We start from the raw sequence: 24,715 nt of genomic DNA on the forward strand, positions 1-24,715 counted from the left end.
TTGGTGAAAATGCATGCTTCCAGATATGTCAATCTCTGAAGAAGAATATTAGGAATGCCAGTCTTGACTGATACTGTAATGTGAATTTAAATCATGACATGATTTGTGTCTAAAGTGATTAGACTGAGCTGTTCTCCTAGAAGACTTTTCCTCAGACACCTGCAATAAATCAAAACAGTAAAACCTCAAAAGTCCTAGCCTTGTGAAGAAATCCTGTGTAAATAATACTTCTTATGAAGCAGTAAAACATTCCATTTACTCATCCCTTCATTATTCAGGAAGAATTAAATGCTGTACAATTCATTTAAGGGTATGACTTTAGTTTCTGTAAGCAGACACATAATAAACAGCCACCAAACAGAAATAGTTTGCTTTCATCTTTGAAACATCAAGCTAAAAATGAAGGAAAGGATTTATTTACGGCCACTGATTAGTACCAATGTCACGTAAAATGTTTATATGCTTTCCAAGGTTACTGTGTCCTCATTGTGCTCTTTTGTGATTATTAGAAATGCTTCTCAGACAGAAAAAAGCTGAATCAGCAGCATAGAGATACAGAGAGCAAATTCATTTGGCCTTAGATTACTGCAAGAAAAGCAGAAGCCTTGAGATAATGTAAGAAGTGGCCACTGATGAAAGGAAAGGATTTGCAAACCTCCCTTCTTTTACAGCATTTCATAAATAATGCATCTATCGTGGAGCTGATATTGCACATGCAAATCAAAGACCGATTAGAAAAGTGTGTGACTGTTTGTTTCTCCACATGCACTTGAAATTTTCCCAATTCTGTAAAATGCCTGTCAACAGGTACAGTAAATGTAGACCATTATCATACTTTTTCATAGAAAGCAAACTTAAAAATTCAGTAAAGCACCTTGGTGAGGGATTCTCAACTCTGATAGTGCCACAGATAGTTCACACTTTACACTGGTTACATAATACCACTCATTATAACGAGCTCCTTCCAAAGACCTATTAGCTACTAATGCTTATACAGTATTTACCCACAAAAGGTATTCAGAAACAGTTTGTTGTGGTGCAGTGCAGTGTTAAATAGCATGGATTACATACCACTACATGGCTCATTGCTGCTTAACCATATATTATTGATTTATTTTTATTTAACATTTGTTTACTGGGAAAGTCTGACTGGGACAGAGCCCATTTTCAGTGGAGGCCTGGGGAGAAATGCTATAAGACTGACATAGTACCAATCGTCTGATGAAAGGGCTACAAATTAAATTACTGCTGCCACATTGCAGACAGTAATAACACAAGATAACCAGGGAAAGCATATTATATAAATGGTAACAAAAAGGGGGGGTGGAAAGGGCAGAAAAGGGGAGACAACAACCAAAGGAAAACACAAAGGGGTAAACAATAAGTTGGGAGAAGAAGAACATGCTTTTTGTGGGACAAGCACCCTTTTAAATATAAGAAAAAGAAGGAGGCTAGGTGAGAAAGGAAATAAGGGAAGTGTTTCATGGACAGAGGAAGCAAGGAATATAGCATGGCAGACAAGGAAACATGCAATGCAGACACAAGCATACAGGGGCAATGTGAACACATCAGGTAGTAGGAAGTGTGGAGGGACACAGACATACAAAGGCTGGACCAGGCTGGACCACTGCTGGTGGGAAGGCTTAGATTACAAAGTATGGGGAATAACTCAGAAAAAAGGGGAACACCTAGTTTAGCTTGAGGAATTTGACAGGGTAATTAGGCATGCTATACTAGACTAGAGGATAGCCCATCCAGACTTCAACACAGCAAATTCCATTGCTGACATCATAGGCAAACTCTATTCTTGATGGTCTTATGGTCTGGGATAGTCAATCAAACAGTGTTGTCAGCTGCATCAGGAGGCAGTGCATTATATCCAGGCTAGCACCCAAATGCCAGTGCACTTTAGATTCAAACAGTCTCTGTAACTGGTGCAGGATGACCACAGTGGACTTCTCTGATTCACATTCAGAGATGTCATCACCGAGCCTTCAAGACCACCTTCAGTAGGGTGACCTCTGTCACTGCCAAGAGGCAGACCTAGTGATCAGTAGTGACTAAGCACCAAGTGTCATGCAGAGGAAATGGTTGCAGTATGACAGTAGGCAGGTACCTTAGCAGAGCACTAAATGGGTGAAGAGTTGTACCACATACATGTCAATGAAGCAAGACAGTTATCTGAACACACTGTAACCAATATGCATAACTTACTAGTGTGCATGTCTTGTCATGAGAGTGGTAATGGAAGGACAAGTTCATAATTTAGGAGGCTGAGAACAATGGAGTTTTACTGGTGGTCCAATGCAGACATGGCTGCACATCCTGAAAAAACATAAAACAAATAAGGCATTCTGAGACTAAGTGTGGCAGGGAATGGTACAGAACATCATTGTTATGAGGTACAGGGGCATAATAGGACCATAGTGCTCTTGTGGGTAAGGGTAACAGGTGGACTATTGTATACCAAGATCAAGATATGGGATGTTTCCAGGTACAAATCCACCACAAGAAGTTGACTGCAAACTCAGAATCCACTCACAAAGGTGGAAGAGTACCTGGTATCCCTGAATAGGGAAGATGAGTGAATCCTCATATCTGGCAGAGGTTTGAATGTTAGAGCTGGGCTGGGGCTCCCCACCCATGTTACTATGGTCAGGTGGACTTGGGTAATAGCAAGTAAATTTCCATGGTCTGCAGTGTTCTGTACTGTATGTGAGGAAATGGGTTCATCAAGTCAACTCTACAGATCTCTTCTATATGTGCATCCAGGCTGTAGCTAAAATATCCTATGGTTCAAGGTATGTATGTAGGTATGTATGTATGTATGTATGTATGTATGTGCCAATATGGTATTCACAGATTTTGCCATGTAGCAATATGTCTACCACATGTTGGGGGAGGGATCTGAGGTATACATTCTATTGTTGTCTCAGGTATTTTATCTTTATGCATTCAAACGTTTCATTATTTGTGGGACCAGCATGAAAAGTTGGCACATTCCTGGTTGTCATCAGATCACCTCTAGCCAACAATAAAGATGATGTGCACATGGAACAGTTAGATGACATAGTGGCGCTGTCAGCAGTGGAGGACTCACATGCATTCCCCACCTATTTTGTGAAACAGGAGGGCAGGCTGAATTTTAAGCTTCACCATTTTTGACTGATGGATATCTTCTTACTGAGACCCTTACTCAGATTACACAGGAGCCATCAGCATGGAAGGCAACTGCCAACCATACTGCTGCTGATGTGTGTGCACATTGTAAGTCAGAGACATTTTGACAGGCACTGCCACTATCACAACATATCTTTCTCTGACTGGGTGATCACATTTAGCATGTAACAGAGGATGTGCAGGTCAGTGATCCAGGCACAGACAACTTCTATACATACCATGATAGAGCTGGTGAGCGTGGAGCGACATTCATGTCGCCTGCAGAATGATTTGCATTGCTTGCATAGTAACATACATTATAGGGACAGTGGGTATGCATTGTTACTCAGATCCTTTTGTAGGCTAAATAGTCTCACTGGGTGTATGTATGAAACAGATGTTAATCCCCTCCATTCTTTCCCAAGAGGACATGTTGGTCATGGCAGTGTGAGAGTCTGGAAGCAAGGGGGATGATCACAAGTTGCCCATATACTGCTGAAACACAATATTCTGAGACTATATCATTGTCACCTTTGGTAACAGTGGTGAACACACCTGGGCTTGTCCATTCTTACAAGCCATGCCTGTCAGTGCCCCTTAGCACAACTCTTGTGATGCTTCATTAGCCCACCCACTCCCTGCAATGCTGGTCTACACCATCATTTTCCCTAGTGGGAGGCAGAGCAACACAGCTATCCATGCTTTCTTCCATGTTGTGGACACCTTACACCTATTGACTCCAAACATGGAACATCATATTGGGGTTTTGTACATGCCCCAAAGTACTATGCCACTGTTATTGCAGATCACAATAACCCCCAGAAGTGCAGGCCAACACAGTACACATGGCCAGCATCTGTGACATAGCATTTCCACCTCATCATAGGAGGATGTGAATAGTTATGACATCCACCTGCCATGACCCTTGACTATATGATAGCATTGCTGTCACCTATCACTGTGCCGTATCCTACCCTGTGTGAATGTTGTTGATTGTGCCCTGCCCACCATCTTACTTGTATAGGTAAGATAATGGCATAGCCTGTCAGTGCACTTTATTGCAAAGCCTGTGTGATGTACTGCATACTTCAGTTTTTTTCTGTATTGCTTCTATCATGGTCCATAGTTGTGGGCCAGACAGCACTTCTTTTCCAGTGCCACAATTCAATCTGCCAGCTTTGCATTGGAAGGGGTGCCACTGTAGTTTTGTTAGTATAAACTTATTAAGTGACAAATAAATTACTCATCTTCCATCAACACACATACACAACACACACACACACACACACACACACACACACACACACACACACACACACACACACACACACACACACACACACACACACACACACACACACACACACACACCTTAGCATTTTTTATGCCATTTCACAGAGATGAAAACAAGTTTCCATTACTGCAAAGCTACGCCATGCCTTGCCTAACTCTTATTTCTTCAGTCATAGAAAGTATCTCGTACATATCTGTTCTATCAGACTAGTAAACCTCTGTAGTATAACTTTAAAGAAACCATCTCACTAACAAAACATCCTAACAATAACTTCAATAAAACTATCTACTGATTAAAACTATGTAAGAAAACTTCTCACATTTTACCAGTTGCACACACTGCATGGGTACAAATATACTTATGCCTACATTAGAATATGTGCTCCCTTTGGTAGCTCTACAATCAAGTTCAAATACACAAAAATACAAACAACAACTGAAAAAATTTGTAGATTTGTGTTGCTAGCCAGCACACTCATGACTGCTAACTCTTGGAAAATGGTCATCTGTCAGCTGCTCAAACCAAAAATCGTCCAAGTATTAAAAACTGTACACTGTCCCCACTGTGAAATGAATACTGCAAATTAAGCATCAAAACTATAACCTTAAGGGAAAGTCAGGAAGAAGTTTTTAGTATCATGACACCCTGCTTGAAAGCCACCATTGGTGAGAAAGCATGCTCTAAATCAACTGCCATCTGCAATAAAGCATCAAAGAAACACTCAAAGCTAAGCTAAATGAACATTTGATTACCAGTGCAAAATGCTCATGCTTCCAAAACCATGGCTAATTGTGCATTTCTTGCATAAACCAATATACTGATGAATATTTATTTCTATGTAAAATCTAAAAGATCTGTTTAAAACTTATAATTCTCTGTACAGTGCTGTTTTCAGTAGAATGATTTAAATTGCATTGTCTAACTTGATTGCATGCTTCTGTTAGCTAAAACCATAACAGCATGTTTTTCCTCTAGATTATGCCCTATTGGCTTGGGTCATGACTGAGAGGGTATGTTGACCAGCACATTTACCTAGTTATCATACACTAAGTAAATAAATGAATAAAAACAGTCCTGAAACCATACAAACTTCAAATGTAAGTATATCAACAATATTCATAGGCTCATAGGATCATAGGAAGTTACTAGGCTATTGGCCCTGAGGCCCTTATAAGCCTTGCCAAGAGTTTAGCCCATGTTTAGCCAAGTCAGCACCTAATGCCCCAGTCCAGCAGGGATACAGATGGAATCCCAGGGGTGTATTTTCTATTTCCCATCCAGTTATCCAGGCTGCATGTAAAAAGGGGTAAAGAGGTACTCTACTCAACGTGGACAGGGAGTCTATTCCACAGATGGGGGAGTCTCTGGGGCACAAATCTGCCCCACAAACAAGTCCTACTGATGTCATAGACCAGGTTGAAGCTGTGTGTGTGGGTTACTCGAGTGGAGCTTGACTTGCAGATATGCAGCAGTCCCATCAAGGCAGGGTCCGAGAACGCCTTGTATGCAGACAGAGGTCACCTTTGAGGAGTCTGTATGAAATTGAATAGAGGGATAGGGCTTTTAGCCTATCTGTGTAGGGTAGATTTTGGATGCCCTGGATTCTTCTGGTGAGGAACCTCTGTGGTCTCTCTAGCTGCTGCATGTGCTTTGTGAGGTTCGTGCCGAATGGGGCATTTCACTCAATAATGGGCCTTATAAGGGAAGAATACAAGGATGATCGCCTTGTCCCTAGATGAGATACCCTTACTTATGAGGTGGGCCATGTAGAAAGCTTTCTGTACAATGGAAGCAACATGGTGATCAAGAATCAGGTTGCTATCACTATGGTGCCTAAATCTCTCACAACTGACTGTGTGCTTAGGACGTTGTTATTAATGTGTTAATTTGTGGGGATGTCACTCTCTCCAAGGGGATGATGATGCATTTTCTTTTGTATTCAACTTGAGGCCATGTTTCAGGCACCAGTTATTTGTTTGGGTGAGACCCTCATAGAGGATGTCCACGTCACTTGGGGAATTCATGACCACACCCAGCTTGCAGTCGTCTGCAAACTTGGTCAGCCATAGCTCACTGGTTTTGGCATACACCTCAGAAAAGTATATCCCGAATAACAGAGGCCCCAAGACTGAACCCTGGGGTATGCCACTCGATACAGGTCTACTGCTTGAGGTGGCTTTCCCTACTTTGACTAGGTGGGTTCTATCAGTGAGCCAGTTAGATACTCATCTGGGAACATATTGATTGATGCCTAGTTGAGAGAGTTCATCTATTATGCCTGAATGCAGAATAGTATCGAAGGCTTTGGCCAGATCAAGATAGGCGGTATGCACTGCCTTCCCCTAATCCATGGCTTTGTCTCAAAAAAGTTTATCAAATTTAACAGACAGGACCTCCCCTTGACAAAGCCAAACTGTGTGGGATCAAGTGTTTGGAGGTTGCCAATGTCCTTGTTAATGAGGTCCATGATAATCCGTTCCATGGCCTTGCAGATAAGGCTAGTTTAAGCTGATGGGTCTATAATTTCCCGGATCTGTGGAGACACCACCTTTGTGTAAAGGGATGACATTCCTCTACTCATTTGGGACAAAGCTGGTACTAAGGCTTTGGTTGAATAGGATGCCTAATGGTGCTGCAAGTTCCTGCCTGAGTTCATGTAGGATGCAGTCTGGGATATTATCAAGTTCCATGTCATGGAGGCTGTATTTTTTGCCTTTGAGAGAGCAGTGATGACTTGATCCCTAAATATAAGGGGAAGGGGGAAGGTACTGGGAATGTTCTGATTTACTGATGGGGAGACAGAGGGGTGAAATTTTCATTGAATCTGTCAGCCAGCAAGTTTGCTATATCTATGGCATTTGTATATGTGATGTCCTTGACCACCAGTTCTGAACAGATCTGGGAACTACCTTTGAGATTACGGACATATGTGAAGAAGGCCTTATGATTGTCTCTAGTAGCTGTGACCAATTTGGACTCGAAGTTTGCTTTGGAGGATTTCACTAGTGCTCTTATTTGCTTGTTTAGGCTAAGGAGAGATAGCTTCCCATTGGGCACCTCTTCCTTCTTTGTCCTGGACAGCATTTTCTTCTTTGGTTATAGAGTTTATTTATTGCAGATGCCCACCAGACAGGTTTACTCTTCCTTGCGGAGAATTATTTACTCCTGTCAGATATTCCTGTTTCCATGCATTTATATACATTTTTGTCTAGTAATTTGGTATAGTTTTTAAAACTGGTGCCAGTTCCATGAGAGGGGAAAGGGGCTGTCAAGCTGTTTATAATATCCTTCAGGAGGCTGTAATCAGCTTTGGAGAAGTTTTTTGGTTTGACCCTGGCTAGAGGGGGTCAGGGGAGATGGTGACTTCAAATGTGACCATTTTATGGTCAGATCTTATAAGGGAGGATGATACAGCAGGGATGCTGCTGTGGTTACTCATGTTGGTTAATACAAAGTCCAAAAAATTATTACCTCTTGTGGCGGTATTGACTAGCTGTTTCAAAGCATTTGCATTGATAAAATAGAGGAATCTCTGGGCATTTGTGTTCTGGCCTGAGTAGTTCTTCCAGTCTATGTTTGGGTAGTTAAAGTCACCCAGGATCAGGGTAAAGGGTTGAATCTTGATAGATTTGAAGAGGTCTAGCAAGGCAGTTTGGGCATCTTGAGTCAGATTTGGGGGCCAGTAGCTAGATATGATTTGTATAGGGGTCTTGTAAATGGCTAAGTGCACCTGGAGTGTCTCCTGTGCGTCATATTGTTTGATCAGCTTGGAGGTGTGTATGTCTTTAATATATATTGAAACTCCACCTCCTATGGCTTTGCTACCCATAGTTTGGGAACTGAATGTATGATAGAATGAGTAACCAGGTATGGCTGGGGTGCTCTCTGCAGCTTTGAACCAAGTTTTTATGACTGTACAGATGTCAGCATTTTCCAGGGTTAAGAATTTTTGCAATGAGTGCAGTTTCATGTATAGACTGCTAGTGTTTACCAGCATGACCTTTAATTTGGGTTCTGTTGACATTTTTATGTTGGTAGTTTTAACCTCATCACTTTTTTCTAAAAAATGCACTATGGGTGAGTCAAGTGCCTTTGCCAGAAGCCTGAAGCCTGAAGCCCAAATGAGACAGATGCAGGCCACCTCTGGCAAAGCATTGTGGTCTGTCAATCATATCTTCCCAGGCTGTCAGGTACTGGATCCCCCTGGAATGACACCAGAAACTAAGCCAATTGTTAAAGTCAATAATTTTCTGTTTGCATTGAGGCATCATTCTGGTTGATGGTAGAATGCTGCTTAAAACTAGGGACATACTTGCCTAGGACACATATTCAGCGAGTTCAATCATGCCTCTTTTCATATAGTCCAGGGAGGTATGTCTCAAGTCATTCATGCCAACCTGGACTATGGCAGAGTCATAACAGTACCTGTTGTTGGCAGACTTGAGTGTGGGTGTGATATGGAGGATTCTGGCCCCTGACAGACAACTAACCGTGACTTTCTCCTTATCCAGCCTGGTGAGAGGCACATCTGTGTGTATAGGAGACTCACCATAAGCACGCACATACACACACACACACACACACACACACACACACACACACACACACACACACGCACACAAACACAGCCCCCACTGTGTATGTAGATGCTCTAAACATTACACCAACAACAGCATCACTTGCAACTCAGAAACCATATGCTCAGCCTCAGGGCCTCGCACCTAATATATCATGCTGACATTCCAAGATACCACAGTAAACTTCTCTTAGGACAAATATGTTTTATTGTTATTCCACACTACGGAAATACAAACGTCTTGAGCACAAGTCTACATCATTCTATTGGTTCATAGGATTGTTCAAGGCTAACGAACACAAGGGCCTTTTGAAGTCTAGCCATACATCCGAAATCTCTGACAAGTTCTGATACCCTTGATAAGTGTAAGCAGGGGTTTGGGAGGTGAAACATTTACAAGAAGGGGCTTGGGAAATTAAACATTTAAAGCAGAGCTTTCTCTGACCGTCATTGTGTAAACTCAAACATAACAAAGTCATCACTGTACAAATTTGATAAGTATGATAATACCCAGGTATTAACTATGTTAATAAAAACTATTCTGAATAAATAGTATGAAATCAAAACAGAGATTAGGTGTTAAGTTGTAGAACATGCTAGCAATCATTTGAACCAAATCTTTTTTCTCCCTACCCATGAGTACACATTCTGTAATTAACAAATATCATGATAGCAGTGTCTTTAGCCTGGGAGTTAACAGCCCTGTTCTAGGTATGGGCAATGAGATTCATTAGAATAGTATGTGACAGGATCTGATTACCTACCCAGGCATACCAGGACTCTAATCAATTCAGTATTTTGGCACTGTGAGGTACTGAACTGGGCAAATCATTTCTCCAAAATGATGGCATTCCCAGGGCCAGAGAGGAAAAGCCTCTTTGCGGTAGTGTCTGGTAAGAATATTATGGTAAAGGCCCTCTGCACCACCACTTCAAACTTTATTGAATTTGTCCCTTAATATGAAGTCAGCTTGGTCATATAGCCTAAAGGCAATAATACAGTAAGGAAATAAAAGGGAAAAACTGAGAACATAACATGTTACCAATTAACAATAAAGTTATCACTCAGCCATGCAACAGGCCATAAAAATGTGCAAACTTTACAATAAGCAAACAAAGTGCTAATGAGAGTAAGCATGAAATAAAATCCCTTATATAACTACAGACATGATAACTCTTGCCACAAATACATTTAAAAACTTAAGTTCCATGAGCCCAGATAACATACCATATAATTTCCAGTACAGAATCAAGGAAAATTGATTAAACCCTAGCACATTAAGTTCCAGTCAGTGGGGAAAATATGTAAATAAATATGTCACACACACACACACACACACACACACACACACACACACACACACACACACATACACACACACACACACACACCACATCAGGTTAGTCTTGGCTAGATGTCCAGATCATGCAGTCAACAGCTTCACAAGAATCACAAGCCATATGTTTGTCAGAAAAAAAGTGACAGAACTGACAGGATATTGCTGATTGTGGTTCACACACGCGCGCACACACAAACACATACACCACACACACACACACACACACACACACACACACACACACACACACACACACACACACACACACAAACATAGCTCACAGCAAATGAATGCTAACACTATTTTCTCTCCTGCATCCTAGACTTCCATCAGCACATTCCTCTTTCAGTCGTCTAATCTCTGTTTCTCAAATCCAACAGGCTATTTCAAAAGCTTCATGTAGAACAGTCTGATAGCCAAGAACTTGCCCATTATATCTCAGACAGTATAAGTAACACCGAACATTCTATCATGCCAGGTTGGTAAGAGCATTAAGACAGTAATTCTTTACTCTCAGCTGTTATAATGGCCACCCATGCTGGGTGCAGTAACAAGGAGTGTGAAAGGCAGAAGATCGCATTAACTGCTTTGTCACCTTCCTGAAAAAGAATGTGTTTTTTACTGTCACTCTCACTCAGCTCTCCTTTCTATGTGAGTTACCTTCCTGCACGTGCATAAATGCATGCATGACTTAATTATATACATCCGTTCAGCATGAAATAACTTAGCAGTAGGACTACTGCTGATGCAACCATAACTCTCTGCATTCATCTCCTAGTTAGTTCTCAACCTCTTAACACATGAATCGGAGACAAAGATAAAAAAATAATGAGGAACAAAGGACCCAAAACCAGAAACACATTTTGAATATTGCTCTTATATACTCAACATTAGTAGAACAACAAGTTTTGCTTTAGCATGCATTTTATGAAGGATATAAACTCTGAAACTCAAATGTATGGCATTATTTAATGACAGCAATCCCTAATGATTTGTCAGAACACAGACAACAGTTTTTATGAGGAACTCACCCTAAATATGAGATAAAATCAAAGATGTTCCATGAAATCAAGGACAGGGAGTAAGTCCAAGGGTAGACCTGGAGTGAACGTAGGGTATTGGGTATCAGTGCTGCGAGGATGATGTAGGGGGAGAAAAATATATTTTTTTGTTACTAAAGTACATTTTCCTGTGACTGAGTCTCACTACCGGTCTGAAAAGAAGGGAAATGAATAAACACTGTTTGCGTCTGAGTGCTGGCTTTTTCTTTTTTGTTTATCAGTTTGGACATGCCGTGCACCAGTCGTACTTGCTAGCTTCTTTGGTGGTGAGTCTCACTAAGTCTCACCTGTTTACACAAAAAGCACATACTGGCCTTCTCTGTTGATAAAATTTGTAATTAGAAAATATTTTGTATAGGCCACCTCATCCCACAAACTCAAGTCAAGAATTTAATCTATGCAAAACCATTTCCTTTTTCTTTTCCAAAATAAATCCTGCAGTATACTCCCTAGCCATCTGTCAATATGAGTGTGTATTTCCTGCAACATTAGATTCCACAGCATTATGACTCTTTGTACTATATGGCACACCTTGATTACACCAGAGCCACAGTGCTATAATTTCTTTTGTTATATGATACACAACAATTATACCAGATCCACAACACTATGATACCATGTGCTATATGAAGCGCAGTGATTACACCAAGTCCACAGCACTATAACATCATTTGCTATTTGATACATGAGTACGCTAGCTTCACAGCATTATGACATAATTTGCTGTATGGCACACAATGATTATACCAGATCCAAAGCACTATGACATCATTTGCTATATGGTATGCATCAGGTCCACAGCATGGCTCGGTTTTACAAAGATGTAACTGAAGCATAGAGTGAAGAAGCATTCAAAAACCTTACATTTGATTCTTGCAATATTCACGTAGCCATTGTGTTATTAAATGTACAGATTCTTCCAGAAAGCAGTTAGCAGAGTCCTGCTTGCTTTTAAATATTAAAAAACTGAGCAATCACTCTAACAGGCATTTTGTTTATGTCAGTAGATGTATTTTCCAGGGACACTTGACCATCCAGTCTCTCACTCGAACACACACACACACACACACACACACACACACACACACACACACACACACACACTTCTGCAGTATTCAGCCAGGTTATATCTAATGAATCAACTAAATATACTGAATAAAACAAATCAGCGTAGGCGTTCCACTAGAGAGCGCGTTCCTGCTGTAAAAATACGTAAAAACAAAAGCCAACCTCCGTGCAGGAACGCTGACTGTCTGGATCGACAGCCACACTCTAAATCAGTTGGTACTCAAGCATGAGCTGCTCCGGCTCAAAAGAAAGTTGCAAAAACACAAAACGCCAGGCTTCCAAGGATTAAGGAAGCAATCACTACTTCAGCTTCAGTTTAACTACGAACCTCTCAGAACATCCAACGTGTTGAATAAAAACAATGGCTCCAACTCTCAGTATAAAAAGGGAACGTTCTTTATTCACAATAATTTCATATCAGTTAGCGCTTTCACCCTAAAAAGGGCTTCCTCAGACTGTACATTTAACTATGGAAGGCACAGCCTTTATATATCTTATGTGATTAAATAAATCGTCACTATTAGTCATCTCATTTACATAAATCAAATTACGTAATTAATCAACTAATCTATCTTATTTAAATTAAAAACTTAAATAACACATGGAAAATTTCTACACTTCATTGATTTTAACTTTATAACTCTAGAGTTATTTACTATATGCTTTTTAAAAACATTTAAATAATAACATTATTACTTATTTCTGGTAGTTCATCAACATACCATTAGATGGTGCTACTGCTTTATATATTCATTCCATTAACTTCTCTAAAACATACGATAGATAAAACCACTTGTAAAAACATACCCACATCTATACAAAAACTGGTATAATGGATAGATAATTTGTGGGTTCAACTTTAAAATATTCATACGGGTTTCTGGAATAATCATAGTATATAGTCAAACAATGAAAATTTTTCTTGCATTTTTCGCTATATTACTGAATAAACTTGTGTCAAAAGTATTATTCACAGTTTAGTCTAGTATGAAAGTAAAACCTCTTCATGTATTGACTAAAGTGTCTCAGTGCTTTTATTCTTGTTTTCTTTAAAAAGAATTTCCTCATAACCTATATTACCTATCTAAGCATATACTAGTGTTATAAATATAGTAGCATAGAACTTATATCTCATCATGTATTATCTAAAACGTCTCAATGCTTTAACCTTCTTTTTTTCAAAAAAGGTTGTATGCTCACTTTATCATTTAAACCAGGAGGATGATCTGACCTACATCTCATAATCCATTTAGTTTCTTGTTCTAGGGTATAATTCTCAAGATCCCCTCCTCTCATAGTTTTAATTATAGTTTGCATAACAAAAAAACTGAATGTATGTGTGCTACCCTTTGCGTTGTTGTGCTTAGCCAATGCATTCTTCTCATCTCCTATTCTTATACCATATGTATGTTCTCTTATTCGTTCTCTCAGTTGTCTATTAGTTTTACCTATATAGAATGCTTCACAGGAACGACACTGGGCTAAATATATCACATTTTCTGTCCTGCAAGTGGTGCCAGTCTGAAAATTATATTCTTTTCCGGTGACTGGTGATTTGAAAAATGTATCAGTATTAATGAAACAACATTGTTTGCAACTATTACAGGGAATTGTATTGACTGTATGTGTAACATGAGTGTTATAATTTTTATGACACAATGTTCTTTTTATATTTGGTTTATTCCTATAACAAAATTTTGGTACCTCCCCAACTAACATGCTTATCTCATTCTCTAACTCTAATACATGCCAATGTTTACTTATAATGTCTTTCACTTCTTTAACATCTTTAGTATAGTAAATAGTAACAGGAAGATTATTGTTAGAAAAATCTATACATGCTGCTTAGAAAATATATTTACAATGTATGCTGCTTAGAAAATATATTTACAATGTATGCTGCTTAGAAAATACATTTACAATGTATGCTGCTTGGGAAAATGTGTATTTAAACATTCAAACACATATAAGTTGTGTGGTCAAATATATAGAGAAATGTGTGCTTTAGTTAGGAATAAATGTACTTAAATCCATAATAGAGAACAAAGTTTGAAAAGTAGTATATAATGCATTTAATTCTGTCTTACTAGAATAATAGTAGAAATAAACCTGCATATTATTGCTTGAAGCACAAGCTGCAGTGTAATCAGAAATTTGACCTTGGCAGCGTGCAAGCAGAGCCTGGCTCATGTCTTTCAAGTAAAGATTATTTTGCAAAGTTAGAAAATAATAAATCTGTTCGCATGTGTATCTTCTTTCCTGCTTCCACCAGGAGAATATTGTGCGCACTATCTCTGATAGTGCGCAGCTGGGGAACCAGAAAGACAAAGAGAGGCATTAAAGAAGACATACATCTATTGTATTCGAACTAATCTGAGAGCCTTGAATTGGCTACATCCTCAGGAGGTCATCGTGACTGACCAGGTGCTTGCAAGGCTGTAACATTCTCATGGGAAAAAGACTTTTGAAAACACAATGTCAGCACTTTTTATGAGTTACTATGATGTAAAGACCCTGTCACTGACCACGCCAGTGAGGTGGGCAAAACTGATAATGACATATATAAAAATGGTGTCTTCTGTCAATAAAGCAGTCAAAATTCTATACAACTTTGTGTATGGTTTTTTGCCTCCTAATGTACATTAGAGTATTAGAGTTATAGATGCCTGAGTTCTCCTGCATTATTGTTTGTTATTGATTGACATTGTTTTTGAATAACTCAATGATTTTTACAGTCTGACTCTAACAAATTTATTTAACATTTTGGTCCTTCGGACCGGAATTCCCTTGGTAAGCTGCAGGTCACAGAGTGCATGAGTGCTAATAAATCAGGAGAAGCTGCCGAAAAAAATGGTTCTTCTTAAAGTGAAAAGACCTCCGACTGAATTGTTGTGTGTAAAGAGGCTGTCCACTTTCTGATCTGTGGCTGAAAAGCGGAAGACTGGGCCCCAAGGAAAAACAGTAAGAGCAGGAGGCTCAGGTAAGAAGAATTTCCCTCTTTGTCTTTGTTTTAGATCAGGGACCAGGTTACACTGTGCTATTGCTAAGGTTTGTGATAGCAGGGAGAGAGAGTCAAGTATTGTATCTTGAGTCATAGATCAGGGAATAACAAAGCAAAGTAAACAGTCATTCTAGACACTACTGTGGATATGGGGAAATAAGATACCACGTGGTACAAGAGAAGGGTTACGTAACAGTCTTTTTAAGACATGGGAAATCAGTGCACTAAGAAATCACGAGATCCGCCTAACGGATAAATTAAAGCATATGCAATTGCAGTAAGCAGATAATGTGAGATATTTTGCAAAATGTGTTAACAACTATAAATTTGATAGTAAACTAGATAAACTTTCACTAGTTAAACTCCTTAAACAAGCTTTAATCTGATGCAGGGCGTCAGGCAAAGAAAAACAGCACTAACTAGGCATACCTCAAGCACATAGGTGGATTGAGGAAGCAAATTGTAAAAGAAAAAAACAGAAGCTTAAAAATTCTGAAACATTTTTAGACAACAGAGTGAAAGGTCTAACAGACAGAATCTCTGAAAAATGAAAACTTAGAACAGACTGGACTTGCATTAATTAATGCATACAACAGGGAAATGAGACAGTAAATGGATATTATGCTAGATTATTAAAATGCTTAAAACAGCAATTAAAAAAATATACATTTTAAAAGGTTGCATTGCCTCTGTTAGTAGTTTTATTACAAGGCATATGATAAATCACTGAACAAGTAGGCTGCAAGCCTTACTTGAGTATGCTAGACGCACTGAAAGACACCTTAATAGTAAAAAGAAAAAGGCACAAGTCTTCACTGCTGAAGACGGAGCTGAAGTATTTGTATTACAGTCAGGTAAAAGGGCATCTAGCTAGGGACTATAAACAAAATAAGAAAGCAATGACAAAAGATAAAGGAGATGTGGACTGACTATATGATAGTGATAATAACCAAAAATCATCAGGAAAGGTTAATAAACAAAAAGAAAATGTGAATGTAGTAGAGGGAATAGAGGAAGTACAAACAGATGTAGAGAATAAAATGAAAATAAAATTTTAGATTTAGCATTGTTGAGCCTGGAGCTCTACCTAGCAAATACAAAACCAGAAGTAACACTTCTGGTGGAGGGAAGAAAGGTCAAATTCCTGTGTGACTCAGGAGCGTCACGGACTTTGATACACCCTCCAAGTTACCAAAACATTCTAAATCACCTGATTATATATTAGTAAAAGCAGCAAATGGACAGCTATACAGGGAACCACTTTCCCATAATATAGCAATAACTGACCCTGTTTCAGGTATGACTCAGAAAAGTAAAATTGTAGTTTCTGCAAAAATATCCAGTAAACTTACTGGGAAAAGACCTTGTGCAGATATTTGGCATAGCAGTAGTTCCTACCATGCAGGGTATGGAAGCACAAAGACAAATGAATGCTCTTGTGGTGTGATCAGAGGGTGAAGCCTATTATTGGTACAGCCAGGACCTAGTTATGATTGGTCCAGGGCAGTAACCAAAGAACTGATAAACGTAGCCATCAGTAAGGTACCCTCCCTTGACACTGATCAGCAGCACTTGTTACATTGTACTCCATACTACTGTAGCACACCAGGACCTAATAAAAATGTAAGTAAAAATCCTGCTGACAAATTAATATTACAAACTTTATGCTGGGATACTGAGGAAACAGTGTAGTAAGCTGTTCATTACCTCAGGAGTTCATGAGATTGTATAAGTCCAATAGACTGCCACATGTCAGCTTGACAAAAAAACAAAAGTGTTAAATGGGCAGACTTAAAAAAAAAGGTAACAAAATGGGAAAACAGACTGATTTAAAATGTCAGGACAAGGGATATAAAACAAAACTGAATTGGTTGACACAGGCACATACAGCTGTACACTTGCAATCTAGTAAGGACAGCTGATTAGCATTTTTATTAAAAGAAAAAGAAAAGGCCTTGTGTAAAATTCCAACAACTCTGTGGTCAACAGGCAAGTTAAATGTAGGGCTTATTCAAGCAGCAGGACCAGTTACAATTACCCCAAAGTCAGCTTTTAGACCACAGAAAAAACAATACATTTTGGAAAAGAATGCAAAAGTAAAAATTAAGCCTATAATAAGCAGCATTACTCAAAAGGAGTACTGGTAGAATCTCCTGATTCACCATGTGATACACCCTATTTCCTGTTAAAAAGCAAACGGGAATGGCAGATGGTACAAGATTTATAAGCTGTAAATAATGCAGTAATACCTAAAGCACCCACGGTGCCAGACCCACATACCTTGTTAAATGATTTAAAGCCACAACAGAAGTATTTTACTGTGGTAGATATAAGCAATGCTTTCTTTTCAATACCTATACATCCTGATAGTCAATATTGGTTTGCATTTACATTTCAGGGTAAAAGGTATACATATACTCGACTACCACAGGGATATTGTGAGAGCCCAATAATATTTGCACAAAAATGGCTAGCAACCTGGCAGGGTCTACCCCACCAGAAAGTAGTCAAATTTTACTTTATGTAAATGACATCTTGCTAACAGCACCCAGCAGCAGTGCAGGGTGAATACAGTAGCATTGTTAAAATTTTTATTAATACAAGGACACAAAGTAAACAAAAGTAAGTTACAACTTTGGGAAAAAAACACAGGTTAAATACCTGGGATATGTGATATTCAATAAAGGTAAAATACTAGATAAGGGAAAGAAAAAGCGAAAACACAGCAATTTTCGAAGCACGGAAACGAACAACTAAAAAAGAAATGATGTCTTTTCTTAGGTACAACTAATTTTTGTTGGAACTGGGTACCAAATTATTTTACAATGGAAAACAAAAGCAGAAATGGCTTTCTGCAGGTTGAAGCAGTTAATAGCTTCTTCATTAGTTTTAAGACTTCCAAGTTATCACAAACGTTTTTTTTTAGACCATAGATTGTAAGCAATGGTACATGACATCAGTATTAAAGCAACAACATGGGGATAAGCAGTGCCCCATAGCTTACTATTCATCACAGTTAGACCCAGTGGTGCAATCTTTGCCTCACTGTGTACAAGCAGTAGTTGCAGCAGCAATGGCAGTACAGGCTTCAGCCTCAATGGTGTTATTCCACCCTCTCACATTGAGAATGCCTCATGCAGTTGCAATAATTCTGCCACAAGAAAAGTGCATACCTTTCTCCTGCTAGACATCTTTCATGTATGACCATACTGCTGAGTCAACCTCATATAAACAGTTAGCTTTACCTAGACAAGATCTTACAGATATGCCCTTGGATAATGCTGAGGTGACATATTACGTGAATGGCTCATGCAGAAGGGGTCCTACAGGGAAAACTCTGGTGGGGTATGCAGTAGTTACAGACACTAAAATTAAGAAGGACAATCTTTGCGACACAACTTCTATGCTCAAGCAGCAGAACTGGTAATTTTGACAGGAGCATGTATTTTAGTAGAAGGCAAAAAAAGTAAACATATATACTGATAATCAGTATGCTTTTTCTACAGTGCATGTGTTTGCACAATAATAAAGAAAATAGAGGGATGATTACATCCAGTGAAAACCTATTAATCATGCGCAATTTATTTTGGAGCTATTAAAATCTATTCAGTTGCCTACCAAAGTAGCTATTTGTAAATGTGTAGCTCATACAAAACAACAGGATAAGATTTCAAAGGTAATGCACGAGCTGATGCAGCTGCAAAGCAAGCAGCCTCAGACTCAGAAACTTTTTAATGAAAAATTACAGCCCTTTGAGATTTTAGATTTAGACATGTTAAAAACAATGCAAATGCTTACTACAACAGCAGAAAAACAAAACTGGGTAAAACAAGGTGCAATTTTTAAGAATAGACTGTACATTTCCAAAGGAAAAAAACAATATTACCGTCTAATTTATTTAGAGATGCAGCTTTGTTGAGCCATGGGCAGAGCCATGTCTCAACAGGGGGGATGGTACAGTTAGTAAATAAAATATTCCAAACATATGGATACATAAATTATACAATAAAATTTTGTGCAGCTTGTCATACTTGTAACAAGCACCATGCACAAGGAGCATTTAAAACAAGCAAGGGAGTTTCCTACACCACCATAACCATTCCATACTATTTGTATGGTCTTCATAGAGTTGAATAAATGTCAAGGAAAGAAATACTGTTTAGTGATCATAGATATGTTTTCAAAATGGGTAGAAGCTTTTCCAACCAGGAATCGAATGCAGCAACAGTGGCAAAGGCCCTAGTAAAGGAAATAATTCCTAGATTTGGCATACCGGAAAGAATCTATAGTGGCAATGGGACATATTTTGTCAATCAGACAATTCAACAACTTGGGAGATTTTTTGGGTTTTCCTTAAGGAATCACTGTGCTTACCACCCACAGTCAGCAGGACTGGTGGAGAGGTACAATGGGATTTTAAAAAAACAAGTTAAGAAAGTTAATGAGTGAGACTCAGAAGAATTGGATTTGCTGTTTACCTCTAGCATTGCTGAGCATGAAAACAGTAACAAATGTAAAGGGTTTGATCCCCTTTAAAGTAGTATTTGGAAGGGCATATTATGTGCCTCAGTAAAAGCCCTCATGCCTGCAGAGCTGGAGGCTGACGGTTCACTAGCTAATTATATAAAGAAACTGTTATAAATAAATCTGTTTTGCAGTTTAACTCTTTTTCAGACAAAAGAACTTTCAGCTGAATAAAAACTTTGTGAGTGATACACAAGGGCAAAATGGCCAAGAGTAAAGAAAACAAAAAAGCAGAGCAACCCAAGAACTATAGCATAATTATTTTAACTGTGCATTTGTTAACTATAAGTGTGACAATTTTTCTCTTATTGTGGTTTTTCCCTGCACTCAACCACACAAGTGAAAGTGAAAAGACGTGATGAACTGTTTATAGACTGGCATCCAAACTTTAACACGTACCTGGCCATAAAGCAAGTGTATACAGAAACTATGCACATTTCAAATTGCTGAGTTTGTACAGCTATACCAACAACATATAATAGACTTTAAGGTCCTCTGTCCCTCTGGGGATAAAATGAGACTTTGGAAAGTTTTTTTTATACAGAAACTGTGAGATCACAGGACAAAATTGCTTTATTTATACCTGTTCACACAAAAAGGAGTTGTATGTCTCTACAAAAGTAATACCCTCCAGGTGGGCTGGAGTAATGGTAATATAACAATGTCTTATAAATGTTACATTAAAGTCAAAAGTGGGGCTACTGTTTGTAATACTAACCATGATTCATATCTGAGTTCAATGAAAACTACATTAAATGCAGTATGTGACAATCCAGTCTTAACTAAGCAATTGTCTATTAAGAATGAAAAACATGTTTCATGCAGGGATAACACGTATCAGTACCAAAGTAATGATTTTATTTGTGGGAAAAAGGCATATAAATGGTTACCTGAGAATTGGTCCGGCAGTTGTTTTTGGGTTATCTGGTTTTAGCAATAAGACATACTGCAGAATTACCTTTGGGTAAAATACAACGTAAGGAAAACAGCTCGAGAATCTGAAGGTCCAGTGAAAAAAAAAAAAAAAACCTGTGAATCCAGTTGGTAAAATCGAAGCTGGTTGAAAAGGCCATAATTCAGTGAAAGACAAAAGTAAATTGACTCATATGAACTTGGGCAACAGTGTTATATCCAGGGCAGGAATACCACCAGCCTATGGAGCAGTCAAATCGATCTGGGAGCTGAGGAAGCTGTCAAAAAGTCATGAGCAATGCAACTTTTTCCACCCTAGAATTGGTGACTAATGAACTGAATGCAATAAAAACTGTTGTGCTACAAAATCGAATGGCTCTTTACTTCACCCTAGCGGCAAGAGGTGGTACACGAAGAAAAATGCTGTGCGTACATTCCAGACAACCAACATGAAATCAATGACCACCTAGAGGTAATTCAGCAAGTATCAGCAATGACTAAACCAGGCCCAAACCCACTGACGAACTTTTTCCAGAATCTGTTTGGGGGGGTGGGGTTCCATCCTATTAAACATTTAATTGCTATTTGTGTTAGGAACATGTGTTTACTGTGAAATTCCCTGCATGAAAAGATTAATCAAAAATTTGTTGATATATCTGCTACTGAAACTTTTTACCAAAGTGTTGAAATTAAAAGATTAATTTCAAATGATGCTTTTTCTGAAATATAAAACCAATGACTAACTTAACTGAAAGTCCTTGAAAGGAAAAGGCTGAGGAATAAAATAATATTGTTTATGTTCCAAATAGAATAAAATGCATTAACAGGAGGAGAATGTTAGAAAAATCTATACATGCTGCTTAGAAAATATATTTACAATGTATGCTGCTTAGAAAATACATTTACAATGTATGCTGCTTGGGAAAATGTGTATTTAAACATTCAAACACATATAAGTTGTGTGGTCAAATATATAGAGAAATGTGTGCTTTAGTTAGGAATAAATGTACTTAAATCCATAATAGAGAACAAAGTTTGAAAAGTAGTATATAATGCATTTAATTCTGTCTTACTAGAATAATAGTAGAAATAAACCTGCATATTATTGCTTGAAGCACAAGCTGCAGTGTAATCAGAAATTTGACCTTGGCAGCGTGCAAGCAGAGCCTGGCTCATGTCTTTCAAGTAAAGATTATTTTGCAAAGTTAGAAAATAATAAATCTGTTCGCATGTGTATCTTCTTTCCTGCTTCCACCAGGAGAATAGCCTTGTGCACTATCTCTGATAGTGCAGCTGAACCAGAAAGACAAAGAGAGGCATTAAAGAAGACATACATCTATTGTATTCGAACTAATCTGAGAGCCTTGAATTGGCTACATCCTCAGGAGGTCATCGTGACTGACCAGGTGCTTGCAAGGCTGTAACATTCTCATGGGAAAAAGACTTTTGAAAACACAATGTCAGCACTTTTTTATGAGTTACTATGATGTAAAGACCCTGTCACTGACCACGCCAGTGAGGTGGGCAAAACTGATAATGACATATATAAAAATGGTGTCTTCTGTCAATAAAGCAGTCAAAATTCTATACAACTTTGTGTATGGTTTTTTGCCTCCTAATGTACATTAGAGTATTAGAGTTATAGATGCCTGAGTTCTCCTGCATTATTGTTTGTTATTGATTGACATTGTTTTTGAATAACTCAATGATTTTTACAGTCTGACTTAATTTTTATGACACAATGTTCTTTTTATATTTGGTTTATTCCTATAACAAAATTTTGGTACCTCCCCAACTAACATGCTTATCTCATTCTCTAACTCTAATACATGCCAATGTTTACTTATAATGTCTTTCACTTCTTTAACATCTTTAGTATAGTAAATAGTAACAGGAAGATTATCAAATACTAACTTATTGTTACTACCTTCTTTTTCTATTTCTATATTTTCCCTGTCCATAAAATATGGACGTGCTCTAGTTCCCCTCATTTCATATACTTCATTTATTGTCTTAGCTATATCTTCTTCTTTGTATAATCTATCTCTAAATTTCTGTTTCAACCTTCTACTTCTTCTTTAAACCCTACTATTGTCGGATTTGACGCTCTCATAACTTGTCCTTTTATGATGTTGTCAAAAATGTGTTTGGGTGCATGCTCTTTCTGTGTAAAGCGTATTCTTATAACATTTTTTCCTATGAATAGATGTATTTACTATCCCATTAGGAAGTTTTATAACATTTACATCCAAATAAGGAATGTATTCCTTAGAATAATTCATAGTAAATTTTAAGAAATTAGTAAGATTATTTATTTCTGTCTCAAATTCTAATAATGTGTCTTCACTCTCTTTCCACACCAGAAAAAGGTCATCTACAAACCTTTTATAAAATGAGACATTTTGTCTGTAGCTTAGTAATGGGAACAAACATTCTTTCTCCCATTCGGCCATAACTATGTTGGCGTAGCTATTGGCACAAGAAGTGCCCATAGCTACGCCATCATTTTGCAAGTAAATATCTTCTTCAAAAAGGAAAATATTATTTTCTAGTATAATCTCTAGAAATAATGTTAACAAATCAATAAATTGGGGGTCCATATCTGTATACTTTTTCAAATAATTTTGTGTACTTTCAATACCTGTAGAGTTCGGTATCACTGTGAACAGGCTCTTCACGTCCAGGGTGACCAGTAAATACTCAAATGGTTCATCTGTTTTAGACAAATATTCATATAAATCTAGTAAAAACTGTTTGCTGTCTTTTAAAATATTGAAGTTTTGTTCTACTACTGTCCTTAAGTGGTGCTCAACAAAAAGTGAAAAAGGTTCCATCAACCACCCTTGTCCAGAGACAATAGGTCTCATAGGGGAATTTTTAAGTCCTTTGTGCACTTTAGGTAGTCCTTTTAAAATTGGAAGCAGTGGATTGTTAACTTTGAGAAACTTAAAGAAGTCTTTCTTTATCAGTTTACTTCTAAATAAATCATCAATTGTATCATAGACCCTAAATATCTTACTTATTACATCATTGATGTCTAATCTTGTATAACACCCTTCACTATTTAACATAGTTTTCATATTACTTGAATAATGTTCATAGTCCATAATCACTATTGGTCCACCTTTATCTGCAGGCACTATAATAATACTACTATCATTCTTAAGGTCTTGTAATGCTTTTCTTTGCATCCATGTTAAGTTATTCTTATATTTCCTCACATTTCTTTCAGAATTGTAAGCGTGTAAGTCATTTTCTACAAGTCTAGAAAATGTATCTAGCACTGGGTGTAATAAGGGAACATAGGTGCTTGGAGGTTTAAACTTATTGACCACTCTGTCTTTGTCATTTAATCCAAAATCTAATTTAAGTTGTATGTTTCTGACAAACATTTTCACATCAATGATAGTTTCAGTGCTGTCACTTAACTTACTAGGTATGAAGGATAGACCTTTGTTTAATACTTGTTCCTCAAAGAGACTTAAAATTCTATGTGACATATTCATGATTAAGGATTCATTTTCATTGTCCACATCTTTTTCAAGGTGGGACCCACCTGACTTGTTTCTCCTAGTTTTCTTTTTTGTCTCCCCCTGCTCAATGATCGTGATCTCCCTTTGAGTTTGTATGTCTGTATGGGGAAAGGGACCTCACGTGTAATGGTGTTAATATCCTTCTCCTTACTATTCTCAATAGAGACTATTTTCTTCTTAACCCCTGACACTTGACCATTCTTAGTATTTATGGTATTTACAATCCCCATAACATTTGTACTACAGCC

This window comes from Protopterus annectens, chromosome 1.part1 (genome assembly GCF_019279795.1).
Source record: "Protopterus annectens isolate FY-2018-M chromosome 1.part1, PAN1.0, whole genome shotgun sequence".
In the NCBI taxonomy this organism is placed as follows: domain Eukaryota; kingdom Metazoa; phylum Chordata; order Ceratodontiformes; family Protopteridae; genus Protopterus; species Protopterus annectens.